The sequence below is a fragment of the Dipteris shenzhenensis genome, chromosome 21 (genome assembly GCF_047967505.1).
Source record: "Dipteris shenzhenensis isolate YYH24624 ecotype China chromosome 21, Dip_SZ_1.0, whole genome shotgun sequence".
Classification (NCBI taxonomy): Eukaryota; Viridiplantae; Streptophyta; class Polypodiopsida; order Gleicheniales; family Dipteridaceae; genus Dipteris; species Dipteris shenzhenensis.
Window position 1 is genome coordinate 37,423,218 of NC_141616.1, and position 15,242 is coordinate 37,438,459.

The following is a 15,242-nucleotide window of genomic DNA, read 5'->3' on the forward strand; positions in this document are numbered from 1 at the left end:
CAGCCATAAAGAGGCATAAACAAGAATATATGCAGCCCAGTAACCTACCAATGCCTGGCAATCCAAGTAAGAAATGCACTAAACCAAATGAGCAATGCCTGCTCAACCAATGGCAATAGCAGCCCAGCTCAACTATCCATCAGTGCAGCATCCACCAATGCAAATCTATAATGCATTGAAATGGCATTTACTGCATCACCAATGCATCACCTCAAGTGCGCAATCCTTTGGCAACAAAATCAAGCATTCACCACTTGCCAAATGTGCCAAAGTGACTTGCCAAAATTCCAATAATGCCCTTGGACTGAAGTGAGATCCCAATCACTTTTTGTAATTTACTGTTGTGCAAGAGAAATCACATCCACTTTGGGCAAGATGACACGTTGTCCTTGTTTTTGAACAGTGATATCTTTTCACCGAAAGACCGGATGCCAAAGCTATAAACAGAAAAGTTGTAGCTAGTAGAAATATCTACAACTTATTAGTCGACTCAAGAGCCAAATCCTTGTGGATTCTCAGATATTCTCACCTGAAAAACAACTTCCTACACATTGGTCACAAATAGACAGTAGACTGCAACTTTTTATGGTTTTGCAGAGGCTGTAACTCCTGCAGCTTATACCGGATCAACTTGGTTCCAAAAGCAAAGTTGCAGTATTTTTTGTGAACTACAACTTTTCAGTTCGGCACAAAGTGCAATTCTGCACCAAGAAAGAGATATTCAGTCCTGAAAATGACTGTTTTGTCATAAAAAACATCAACAGTAGCATTGTAATGTCCTAACCAATGGCAAACACAATGCCATAAAATCAGCCCCGAATACGGTAACAAAATACATCTAGTAGATCACCCCATATGTCAACTACAACACCAGCAAAATGGCAATTATAATGCCCAAACAAATCAGCCCCGAGAATGCTCACAGATCAGCAATAAAGTAGCCCAAAAGCACTGGCAAAACAGCCTCGAAATGTGCTTCAAACAATGTCAAATCACTAACAATGCATCCTTCTCAACTTCCGTAAACACCACCATACATGGTGTAAAACTATCAAAATCTCCATTGAATCACTGTCAAAATGACCTCAAAGCATGTGTCCTCAGTCGACAAAAGTATCTGCAATGGCCTCTGACAAGAGAACTCCTAACCTAAGTCTCTGTTAGCCTACTGTCACTTGGGGAAACCTACACCGGTCCCCGAGCCAAGCCAAGACCAACTGAAAGAAACTGACGCTGTCTAATGCCCAGCATGGACAAGAAGCAACAAATTATGTCCAACAGAACCCAAATGCATGGGAAAACATGAGCTAACAAATCTCAATTACAACCAAAAGAAGCTACATAGTGCACAAGCACATATCCCACACAATGTCCACAAGGCGTACTTCTGCAAAATGTCCCACAAAGGGACCAAAATCAGCCAATGCTCAGCTCCAAGACCTCAAATGCAATAGCGGCTATCTCCCAAGCATACAACTGCATCAAACATGCAATCCACAGGCTCCCCAACAGCTCATCTTCTCCAAAGTGGATGTTGTTGCTATCACTGGGCTGCTCTTCCTTTGCTCATGGGATGGAGTTGCTACTAGTGCTAGGATGCTCTTGTTCCTTTGCTCACATCTCTTCCTTTTGAAATAGCCTACTTCGTGCTATTCTCTCAAGGGCACCTCTAGTGTCCACGGCTCCATTAGCCCTTACAAGTGCCTCATACTTGAAATACTCTCCTACTCACAAGCCATCTGTAGCAGTTGCATCTATAAAGAGCTTCCCTACAGCCCTCCATGCAATGCCTCACCTCCAATGATGAGCAAGATTCACTTGTAAGGGGATCTATGGCTGCTCCACGACTCCATAAGCTGGCAACCTCATGGGCCAAACGATGCTCATTACAATGGCTTCACCCATAGACAACTCTCCATCGAACACTACCCACTGACAACTCCCCAGCTAGCACCTTAGCTCCAACAGCACCCATGCTTGTAGGCCTCCAATGACTGGGCTCAATAGCAGTAGTGTTAACTCCTCCAGTGCTCCTTGATAAAATGGTGCCACAGCTTCAATGTTGTGCTTCCAAATGGACCACCACAACTCTGTCCATGCTCACTGGTGGAGTTAGCTTCCTTGCCAGCATTGCCATCAATGGTGGCGCTAAGGAGTTGAAGGTGTTGAGATATCAAGCTCTATCCCCGACATATCTCCTGGATGACTATCATTTATGTCACCGCCTATGTTAGTTGTACTCGTGGTGTAGTTAGACTACCACATATGTTTTTGGTTTGGGTTCACATATGAACCACGTATTCTAGGTTTTGACATATAGGGTATTTCCCTCTTCTATTGTATTGTTGTTGTGTGCAAAAGTGAAGAAAGGCTTCACCCTCCAACCTTGTGTCCTCTCTCTTTTGTGTGTTGTGAAGAAAGCTGAACTTGAGTCTCCTATCTCTCTCCCTTTTTCTTTACATGGTATCAGAGCCTTGTTCGTGGTAAGGAGCTCAAGAAAGCTAGCCAAGTTTGTGGTGTCCTGGTAAGAGGACCAGTGTAGCTTTCCTATTTCGAGTTTGGGAGCAAATCTCTGCAGGTAGCACAGCCAGAAGTGCAGGAGTGCACTGCTTCAGATTGAGAGGCCCTTCGCGGTGCGGCGAGAGCGCAGTATATGCTGCAGGAAAGGGCAAAGCCCTTGGTGACTTTATTTTTCTGATTTGAGGCAGTTTCGGAGCCCGTTTTGAAGGCGGAAGTTCTTCGCAGGCACTCAGAAAAAGGCCCTATTTTTGCTTGTGCGACCACCGCGCAGCTAGTCGGTGGAAAGGTACCACAGAAATTGCATCGTATGCCTATGTGCAGAGATATTGGGAGTTGCAGATTCATGCCTGTTGCCTGTTGATGCAAAATCGTCACGAGGAAGTGACTGTGTGGTGAAATACCACTTTCGTCAGTGTTGCAGATCTGCCCCTGTGAGGCTCTTTGCAGAAGTTTTGCTATTTGCCCTTCTGAGGCATTTGCTGTGTTTACAGGTTGCTGTTGCAATTCGTGATTTGTAAAATGTTTGAGAATCTGTCTACCATTGTCAGTGAGAAGCTTGACAAGAACAACTTCCAAGCATGGAAGTTCAGGATGACAAACTTCTTTATGGGAAAGGGAGTTTGGGATTACATCAGTGGTGAAACTGCAGAACCAGTTTTGGGTGCTGCTCCCACTCCTGCTGAATTGAAGGCCTTTAAAGAATGGCATGAAAAAGCCAGAAAATGCCTGTATTGGCTGTCCGTTAGCATTTCAGATTCTATGATTGTGCATATACAGGATCTAGAGACGCCTAAGGAGGCATGGGATACATTGGTGAAGCTGTATAGCACAAATACCAAAGCACGAAAGATGCAGCTAAAGCAGGAGTTGCACAATGTGCAAAGGAAAAATATGAATATAAATGAGTATTCCTTGAAGGTGAAAGGCCTTGCAGATTCTCTTGCCTCCATTGGAGCACCTGTTGATGATGAGGACTTAGTGTCCGTGACCTTGAATGGTCTTGGGAAAGATTATGCACAATTTCGGACATCCATTGGAGTCCGTGAAACATTTCCTGATTTTCAGGAACTTATTGCTCTCTTGCTGAGCAAAGGAATGGTGGTTCAGCCACCTCAACTTCTCAAGAGACTGCTTTCTACTCGAATACAGGTAGAGGCAGGGGTAGAGGAAGAGGCCGTTCTGGTGGCCATGCAGGAAATCAGAACCAACAGCAACAACAGGAAAACCAGTCCTATGGAGGAGGACGTGGTAGTTCTAGAGGCAGGGGGAACCAAAGAGGCCGTGGTTCATGGCAAAGGAACCAGCAAGTAAATAGCAGCACAGAATGCTATTATTGTGGAAAGCCTGGACACAAGGAGAATACATGCTATAAAAAGCAGAATGACATCAAAAGTGGAAAGTTGCAGCAAAGCAACTATGCATCATCAAGTGGGCATGGTGACGACAGAAATGAGCACCTTTTTGTGATGCAGCATATGGTTAACTCCATGTCAGGAGATGCTGCAGCTTGCAATGATGTTTGGTATGTTGATTTAGGTGCCTCTAACCACATGACCAGTCATGGTGAGTGGTTTCATGATGTCAGAAATTTGGATAAGCCAGGTTATGTTGCAACAGGTGATGATACTGCGCACCCAATTACGCAGGTTGGTAAAGTGCCATTGGCTATGCAGGATGGCAAAACGAAGTACTTGGCAGATGTACTTCATGTTCCAAAAATCACTAAGAACCTGGTTTCAGTTGGCCAGATGGTTGAGCAAGGTCTGCAGGTTAGATTTAATCCTGATGGATGCTTTGTTGAAGACCTGAAAAATAAATGCCGCTTGGTTGCGAAAGGCAACAAAAATGGAAGAATGTTCACCTTGGATGTTGATATGCCTGAGGTGAAAGCTGCTATGTTTGCGCATGGGAGAGGTGTCATTGCAGATATTGAGATATGGCACAAGCGCATTGGGCACGTGAATATACAAAGGCTGAAATCTATGCAAACGAAAAACATTGTTGCAGGTTTGCCTAAATTCAGAGTTGAGGGAATGCAAAAGGTATGTGAAGCATGCCAAATGGGTAAGCAGGCCAGACATGCATTTCCCAAAAATGCTAAGGTGAGCAGAAGACCTTTGGAAGTGATCCATTCAGATGTTTGGACAACCAAAGCTGCTTCTATTGGTGGATGCCATTATTATGTGACGTTTATTGATGACTACACTAGGAAGGTGTGGATTTATTTTATGAAGCACAAAAGTGAAGTGTTCAGCCATTTCAAGGCTTTTAAGGCCATGGTTGAAAAAGAGAAAGGTGTGCATATTAAAGTGCTAAGATCTGATGGAGGGGGAGAGTACTTTTCAGAAGAATTTTGTGAATATCTGAAAGAACAGGGAATTCAAAGGAAGTACTCATGCAGGTCTACCCCTCAGCAGAATGGGGTTGCAGAAAGGAAGAACAGGCATATTGCAGAAGTAGGACGGCCGATCCTAAATGAGAAAAACATGCCTGATTATTTTTGGGCTGAAGCAGTAGCAACTGCTGTTTATATTATGAACAGAACCCCCACTGCAGCTGTCCATGGCATGACGCCTGAAGAAATGTATACAGGCCAAAAACCAGATATTTCTCACTTGAAGGTATTTGGTTGCATAGCTTATGTTCATGTTCCTGATGAGAAGAGAACAAAGCTGGATCCAAAGGCAGAAAAATGCATCTTTATTGGATATGCTCAGCACCAGAAAGGGTATCGCTGTTATAACCCTTTCACCCGCAAAATGCAAGTGAGCAGAGATGTTGTTTTTGATGAAATGAGCAGCTGGTATGCACCAACTGTTATGGTAGGAGATGCAGATGCAGGAAATGGGAATGCTGCAATAAATGCAGAGCAGCAATCTCAAGCCTTGAGTGGACCCAGAGAGTCCTCTACTAGTGGATCTAATGCATGGACAGGGAGATTGAGATCTAGTGAATCGTCACATGGCAGTCCTGATAGTGTTGTGCAGGTATCACATAAGGGAAAAGAAAAAGTGGACCATGCTCTAGTATTTGATGTGTCTGCTGGTAGCTCTCATGTTGATGGAGAGTCAAGCGGCTCTGAAATGAGCCTTGATGAGGAACTTGGGATTCCTTCTGTTGTTACACCTGGTGCAAGAAAAAGCAGGCATGATTTAAAGACGCCTGCAACTGATCCAGTTGTACGGAGGTCCACTCGTATTAAGTATCCAGTTGACAGGCTGAGATATGATGGGTATACAGCACATCACTATGCTTATATGGTCAAGGTTCTAGAGGAGCCAGAACCCACATGGTTTGAGGATGCAGCAGGGCATAAAAATTGGGAAGCAGCTATGGATGAAGAGATGGCTGCCTTGGATGCAAACCACACTTGGGATTTGATGCCTTTGCCTCATGATAAGAAGGCTATTGGCTGCAAGTGGGTTCACAAAGTAAAGCACAATGCTGATGGGTCTGTTAGCAGGTACAAGGCAAGATTGGTTGCCAAAGGTTTTGCACAGACATATGGAATTGACTATGAGGAAACTTTCAGCCCAGTTGCAAGGATGGCAACCGTGAGAGCAGTAATTGCTATGGCTGCTGCAAAGGGATGGTCCTTGCATCAGATGGATGTGAAAAATGCCTTCTTGCATGGTGACTTGCAGGAAGAGGTTTATATGATGCAGCCAGAAGGTTATGAGGATAAAGCACACCCCGATTTTGTATGCAGGTTGCGCAAAGCCTTGTATGGCTTAAAACAGGCGCCGAGGGCATGGTCAGACAAGATAGGGCAATATCTTGTCACTATTGGATTTCAGATTTCCAATTCAGATTTTTCACTTTATGTGAAAAGGACAAACAGAGGGATTGTGCTTATAGTCATCTATGTTGATGACTTGATTATTACAGGTGATAGTGATGCAGACATTAATGAAGTGAAGCTGCTGTTGAAGCAGAAATTTGAGATGAAGGATTTGGGAGAGCTGCGTTACTTCTTGGGCATTGAGGTTATTAGATCCCCGAGTGGGATATGGCTGTTGCAAAGGCAATACGGTTTGGACATGCTGTCCAAATATGGGATGACAGGCTATAAGCCTATCTCTGTTCCATTGGAGCAGAATGTGAAGCTCAATGCAGAGTCAGGTGAGCTTCTTGAAGATATTACTATGTACAGGCGCATAGTAGGTAGCTTGATTTACATGACTATAACCCAACCAGATTTGAGCTATGCTGTGGGGCTGGTGAGTCAGTTTATGCAGGCACCGAGGAAGCCACATTTGGATGCGGCTAGGCGCATACTACGGTATGTGAAGTCCACATTGCATTATGGACTATTTTATGAAGCTGGGTGTGCATTACAGGTACATGGATACACAGATGCTGACTGGGCTGGTAGTGTCTCAGACAGGAGATCTACTAGTGGTTTTATGTTTTCCCTTGGGAGTGGTGCCATCAGTTGGAGCAGCAAGAAGCAGCCAACAGTTGCCTTGTCGAGCACAAAGGCTGAGTACAGGGGTGCAGCAATGGCTGCATGTGAGGTAGCTTGGTTACGGAAGCTACTTGCAGATATGGGACAGTCAGTTCATGCAGCAGTTGTCATTCATTGTGACAACATTAGCAGCATCATGCTTGCTAATAACCCAGTTTATCATGCTAGAACGAAGCACATTGAGGTGCATTATCACTTTGTGAGAGAGAAGGTTCTAGCTGGTGAGATTGATCTTGTCTATGTCAACACTGATGAGCAGGTGGCTGATATCTTTAAGAAGGCATTGGGTACCGAGAAGCTTCGCAGATTTAGGAGCTTGCTTGGTGTACGTGAGATGGATTTGAGCTTGAGGGGGAGTGTTGAGATATCAAGCTCTATCCCCGACATATCTCCTGGATGACTATCATTTATGTCACCGCCTATGTTAGTTGTACTCGTGGTGTAGTTAGACTACCACATATGTTTTTGGTTTGGGTTCACATATGAACCACGTATTCTAGGTTTTGACATATAGGGTATTTCCCTCTTCTATTGTATTGTTGTTGTGTGCAAAAGTGAAGAAAGGCTTCACCCTCCAACCTTGTGTCCTCTCTCTTTTGTGTGTTGTGAAGAAAGCTGAACTTGAGTCTCCTATCTCTCTCCCTTTTTCTTTACAGAAGGAATAGAGGAAGAATTGCCAGCATAGATCGCTACCCTCAAGCAATAGAATTCCTCGACAAAGAGCAAGTCCAGCATGGCCACCAATCTGCAAGAGTCTTCACACTGCCCATAGAAGCTGCCAACCACCCTTCTTCTTATGAGCTACCAAGCTTCAGCTTCTTGCAAGAGCTCTCTATCAGATCGTCCGCTTCTTCGCCTTCACTGCAATTAACACAGTATTAGATAAAGTCGGATGAAAGTTGCATTTTGGGAATTTCAAAATTGGGTGGATTTCATTAAAATTGGGAAAGGCTTCATTAAATTTGGGAAAATTTCCATTGATTGTGGGAATTTTACCAATATTGAATAAGCTAATATTTGGAATTCCAATGATTATGAAAAACTTCATTGGTTGTGAAACAGTTCATTGCATATAAAAACCGGAACAAAGCATTTGTGGCAGAGTTTGAAAATCATGTATTTGGTGGTGTTAATAAACACCGTCTAGGGACAACATGTATATTTTACTTGAGGTGTTAATAAACACCAGTTGGTGGTGTTAACAAACACCATGCATAGTGAGTTCCACTAGAAACAAAGCAGTTGTTGGTGAAGGTCAGCTTCTGAAAATTGTCATATTAATAATATGCAAATACCCATTGACAAGATAACAACAATTGAGAAACATCACATGAGAACACACCTTACAATGGAAGTTTGGGAGATTAAGAGGGAGAAAATCAACACCATTTTCTATGCTCTGATACCAAGCAAGCTCTCCTGTGCTTTGATACATACGCTCTGTGGAATCTTGATCTTCTTGGGTCTATTTATGGATTTTGATGTCCATGGCCAGACAATTGCATCAATACACTCCCATACCTATGTATCCAACCTATTCTCTGCCCAATACTTGTTCCAGCAATCAACATAGGCATCTACATCACTGAGCCCCTTTCTCTTAACTGATGGTGCTGTGACATGAAGTTGGGGGTAATAAACTTCACGCACCTCTTCACTTCCTACAACATTCGAATTGACTACCAAAGATACTTATCATTGAGAATGAGACATTAGAAAGAAGCTTTTATGCCAAGATACCACACCATACTTTCCTCTCTTAGATGAGAATGAAGATGGTAACATCCCAAGTGATGTTGTAGTCAAGCATAGGGAGAAGGAAAGGATCAGCAGAGGCCATAATCTCAGCGAGCCGGTCTGCACCAAAGAGAAGAGCGATACGTTGTTGAAAGAAGATCTTGCGGTTCAACATGACATGAACTGATATATATCAAGGAGTTTGAAGGGGCTGATTAGGTCGGATGGGTAGATTCCGAGGAAACATTGCACCTCCTTCATAGACACCTTTATACTTAGCTCAAAACACTCTACAAACTATTATTAGACACAGAGGCCTATAACTTTCAGTAGAGACATGATATCAAAGATTCAAGCACATAACGAGTTGTGCCTTGAGATGGGCTTCGCGCTGATATAAGTTTCATTGAAAACAGACAGACGGTTGAAGAGATATGGACAGTTTACTGGAAGGGGGTAAAAACTATCATGAAAACAGACTATCAAACACAGAGACTTATAACTTTTTGCAGCAGTATCTGATTCAAGATATGATTATATACAAACATGTGCCTTGAAGAGAGCTTCGCGCTGATATAAATTTCATTACAATCGGACTACCGAGCAGAAAGTTATGAGCAAAACACTAATAGGGGTCAAACTGTCATGAAAACTACCCTCCACCCAGGCTAATTTCGCCTGAGTAGGATGCTCCCTCAAGACTCCACCATCATCAACGATCCACCCCTCATAGATTTCGCCTAGAAGAGGGGAATAGTGGCTCAGGAAACAAATGGACCATGTGTGTACAGTGAGCAGCCGAATAGAAAGAACTTTTAAGGCTTTGAAAGAAAGAAAAGGGAAGAGACACTCAAGAGAGAGAGAGAACTTGAAGTGACCTTCATTAAAAATAGAGTGAGAATCCACCTCAACACTACAAACACAAGGGAGAAGAAGAGGTTTCATACATACAAGAGGGAGCGGAAGCTCCAAGACTACTCATAGAGAGAGAATAAACTAGAGAGAGAAGGACTCAAGAGCCTACATAAGAGAATATCTACAAGAGGAAGAGAAGGCTCATGGAAGAGGCTTGGGGAGACTAGAACTACAGCAACATAAGGCCCAATGGTGGAAGAGATTGATGAACAAGGGAGAGGAGGGCTCCTTTTATAGAGATTTTGTTACCCTCCTTCACCCATTTACAATTACTGCCTGTAGATTCCTTTCCCCATCAATCACATAAGCACGTATGTCACCATCCATGTCCTTTTTGGCTACTCTTGCCATGTGTCCCATCAAAAGATGCTCAAGACTCTTAAAATATTGAGAAAGTCAAGAGTCTCCTCACATGGAGCCCATAGGGACCCTCTCTTTTCCACATGTCCACATCCTTCTTATTCCACATAAGAGTTCTAGAAGGATTCCTCTTGACTTCACACTCCTCTACATGCCTTCCACATGCTTGGCATGTGGCCTCTCTTATATTATTGGAACACATGGACATGAGCCCACCTCTTTATATGACTCACTCTTCCTATTTTCTAAAAAACTGATAATATCCCATACACAAATAACTCTCACCCCATACCAAGGTATTTATAATTCATGCCTATGGTATTTACAATGAGCCATTCCACTCATCCTCTCAATCCCATACAATATCATAGAAAATAGAAATAAGTAAGAGCCGCTAGGCTATCACTTGATACTCAAACTCTTATAAAAAATAGAGAAAAACAGTACCACTGCCAAATTTAAAATATCAATTTTTGGCGTCACATCTTCCCCCCCCAGCAGATCCTCTCTAGTATAGAGAGGGTCTGCTGGCCCTCAAGGTGGTCGAGCATAGAAGAATTTAAGGCGATACTCATTGGTGCGTCCGGGTATCACCATGCCATCAACATCCTCAAGCTGAAAGGTTCCATTCGTGAACTTCTTTTTGACTCGATATGGTCCCTCCCATCAGCTGATAAACTTTTTGTCTAGCCGCTTGTCCAGACGGCTATCAAATCTCATTACCAAATCTCCTTTTGCAATATCTTTCTTCTTGCGTAATTTGGTGTCAAAACGGGCCTTGCGCCTTCTTTGAGAAGATTCCAAGTTTTGTAAGGCCTGTAATCTGTATTCATCCAAGGCTTCTAGCTGTACCAAGCATTGAGCATAGGCATCCTCCTGTCCTTCTATTCTTGCAATAGCTGTGCGAAGACTATGTATCTCCAATTCAATGGGTAAAATGGCTTCTATTCCATACACTAGTTGGAATGGTGTAAACCCAATAGCTAGCTTGTGTGTGGTTCTGTAAGCCCATAAAACTTCTGCCAAATGCCTATCCCAATGCCTTTTCTTGGTGTCAACAAGCTTTCCCATTGAATTGCACAACAATCCATTTGTTTTCTCAACCAAGCCATTACATTGGGGATAGTATGGCGTGGACATGCTATGATTTATCTTTAGCTTATGCACCACATCTTCAATCAGTTCATTTCTAAAGGAGGTTCCTCCATCAGTGAGAATTTCCAAAGGACAACCAAAGCGTGAACAAATTTGATCAAAGAGAAATTTTGCAACTGTGCTTGCCTTGCTATTGACTGTGGCCTTGGCCTCTGCCCATCGAGTCGCATAATCTGTGGCCACCAATAAATAATGCTTGCCCGAGCGAGGGAGTGGTCCCACAAAGTCCAACCCCCACCTCTCAAATGGTCCATATGCTGGAATAGGCTTCAAGGGCCCAGGAATCAACTGTCACCTTCCAAACTTTTGGCATACTTTACAACTTCGACACCATTCATATACATCCTTATGGAGGCGTGGCCAAAAGTATCCTGCATTAAGAATTCTCCTAGCTGTGCTTACTGAAGCAAAATGACCAGAGCATTCATGACACATTTCTAGGATTCTCCTAGTCTCCATGGGATGGACCACCCGACGGAGCACCTTATCTTTTCCCAATTTATAAAGAATGTCATCAACAATAGTATAGGGACAAGCCTTCCTTACCAATCTCTGCTTCTGTTGTGGAGTTAACCCTTGAGGAAACATGCCTTCTTCCACATATTGCTGAACATCTTGCAGTTTTGGCCATCCAGTGTCCAGTGTCTACCAAAGAAACCACCCCCCGGTCTTATACTACAATGGCTTGAGTAGCTAACTCATCTACCCTTTGATTTTCTTTTCTGTTTATATGAACAAACTTGCAAAAATCAAACTGACTACATAGTGCCATAGCCTTTTGATTAAGCTCCTTCAAATGAGGACTTCTTGTCTGGTAATGCCCTTGCATTTGCTTTATAATAAGCTGAGAATCTCCTCTTACTTCCAATTCTTTAACTTGACTTTGAAGACAACCCTCCAAACCAAGAATCAAAGCATTATACTCAGCTGCATTGTTAGTTGTGATACCTGGAAGCTCTTGTCCTCTTGCCCATACCTCTTGACCTTCAGGATTCATCAAGACTATCCCCCCGGCTCCTTGTTGGCATGAAGGACTAAAAGCCCCATCAAAATACAAAACAAAAGCTATTGGTGGTGTATCCCTTTCATCTTTAATGTTCTCCTTACATTTCTTTTCTTCTCCTAGATCCTCCCGCCCTGTGAGCAAATTTGCCATAGTGGACCTAGTGGTATTTTCAGTGACAAAAGAGAAAGAGAACTCTTGAAGCTCTGACAACCATTTTGCAAATCTCCCCTCAGGATTAGGCTTGCGAACTAGATATGCTAATACAGACTGAGAGGTAAGGAAGAAAAATGGTCGAGGTAATAAATAGGAGCGAAACTTTCTGACAAAAAACACCAAAGAGAGAGCTTGCTGCTCCATTTCTTCATACCTTGTTTCCACATCTGTAAGCTGTCAGCTGGCATAATAGATGGGTTGCATTCTACCTGCCTCTCCTTTTTGTAGCAATACAGCACCAACTGAATGCAAAGATACACTTGGATTTACATAAAAGTCTTGAGACCAATCAGGGGGCTTCAATATTGGGCCCTTACTCATGGCCTCCTTAAGTTGCTAGAAAGACTCTTGTTGCTTCATACCCCATTGGAAAGAAACTCCTTTTCTTGTCAACAAGTTCATGGGATGCACTATCTCTGTGAAATCATCACAAAAGCGTTGATAATACTTGCTCTTTCCTAGAATTCTGCGAACACCAGTGACACTCTCAGGACTTGGCAATGCCATGATTGCTTGAACCTTGTCAGGATCCATTTGCAGGCCTTCTTGAGACACAATATGCCCCAACAAGACTACTTTTGTTTGAGCCAAATGACACTTGCTAGGATTTAGACACCCTTTTGCTTCATCAATCCTAGCTAAGGCCATCTTTAACTTCTAAATGTGATCTATGCGCCGAGAATAAATGCAAAAATCATCCAAAAACACCCATATGAACTTTCCCAAGTAAGGCTCCAAGACTTGACTCATGAACCTTTGAAATGTTGCTGGTGCATTGGTCAACCCAAAAGGCATCACTCTGTAAGCAAAAACTCCCCAAGGTGTGACAAATGATGTTTTCTTTTGATCTTCCTCCCGAATACGAATTTGAAAGTACCCAGAATACCCATCACATACAAAATACATCTCATGCCCTGCTACTTGGTCTAGTATTTCATCTTGGAATGGCAAAGGAAAATGATCCCTCTTAGTGCATGCATTCAAAGGACGAAAGTCCACACAAACTCGTCACTTATTTCCTTTCTTTGATGTGACAACTACAGGAGATATCCATTCTGAATCATCAACAGGAAAGATGAATCCCACCTCAAGTAGTTGTGTTACCTCTTTCTTTAGTGCCTCAGCTTGGATCACCCCCAATCGCCTTAAGCGTACCTTCACAATCTTCAAGTTCTCTTAAACGGGTTGCAATTTCTTCTAACGGAGTTCTTCCAGGCATCTTCTTTATCTCATACAAACACATGCCTCTTCTAGGCATAACATGCAATCAAGTACACCCGAGACCGTTTAGTAAGGTGGGATGAATCCAATACCAAACGTACCCGGCGTCTCCACCAAAAGATGTGACATGAAGTTGGGGGTAATAAACTTCACGCACCTCTTCACTTCCTGCAGCATTCGAACTGACTACCAAAGATACTTATCATTGAGAATGAGACATTAGAAAGAAGCTTTTATGCCAAGATACCACACCATACTTTCTTCCCTTAGATGAGAATGAAGATGGTAACATCCCAAGTGATGTTGTAGTCAAGCATAGGGAGAAGGAAAGGATCAGCGGAGGCCATAATCTCAGCGAGCCGGTCTACACCAAAGAGAAGAGCGATACGTTGTTGAAAGAAGATCTTGCGGCTCAACATGACATGAACTGATATATATCGAGGAGTTTGAAGGGGCTGATTAGGTCGGATGGGTAGATTCCGAGGAAACATTGCACCTCCTTCATAGACACCTTTATACTTAGCTCAAAACACTCTACAAACTGTCATTAGACACAGAGGCCAATAACTTTCAGTAGAGACATGATATCAAAGATTCAAGTAGACAAAGAGATGTGCCTTGAGATGGTGGGCTTCGCGCTGATATAAGTTTCATTGAAAACAGACAGACGGTTGAAGAGATATGGACAGTTTACTAGAAGGGGGTAACAACTATCATGAAAACAGACTATCAAACACAGAGACTTATAACTTTTTCCAGTAGTATCTGATTCAAGATCTGATTATATAGAAACATGCGCCTTGAAGAGGGCTTCGCGCTGATATAAATTTCATTACAATCAGACTACCGAACAGAAAGTTATGAGCAAAACACTAACAGGGGTCAAACTGTCATGAAAACTACCCTCCACCCAGGCTAATTTCGCCTGAGTATCCCTCAAGACTCCACCTTCATCAACGATCCACCCCTCATAGATTTCACCTAGAAGAGGGGAATAGTGGCTCGGGAAACAAATGGACCATGTGTGCACAGTGAGCAGTCGAATAGAAAGAACTTTTAAGGCTTTGAAAGAAAGAAAAGGGAAGAGACACTCAAGAGAGAGAGAGAACTTGAAGTGACCTTCATTACAAATAGAGTGAGAATCCACCTCAACACTAGAAACACAAGGGAGAAGAAGAGGTTTCATACATACAAGAGGGAGCGGAAGCTCCAAGACTACTCATAGAGAGAGAATAAACTAGAGAGAGAAGGACTCAAGAGTCTGCATAAGAGAATATCTACAAGAGGAAGAGAAGGCTCATGGAAGAGGCTTGGGGAGACTAGAACTACAGCAACATAAGGCCCAATGGTGGAAGAGATTGATGAACAAGGGAGAGGAGGGCTCCTTTTATAGAGATTTTGTTACCCTCCTTCACCCATTTACAATTATTGCCTGTAGATTCCTTTCCCCATCAATCACATAAGCACGTATGTCACCATCCATGTCCTTTTTGGCTACTCTTGCCATGTGTCCCATCAAAAGATGCTCAAGACTCTTAAAATATTGAGAAAGTCAAGAGTCTCCTCACATGGAGCCCATAGGGACCCTCTCTTTTCCACATGTCCACATCCTTCTTATTCCACATAGGAGTTCTAGAAGGATTCCTC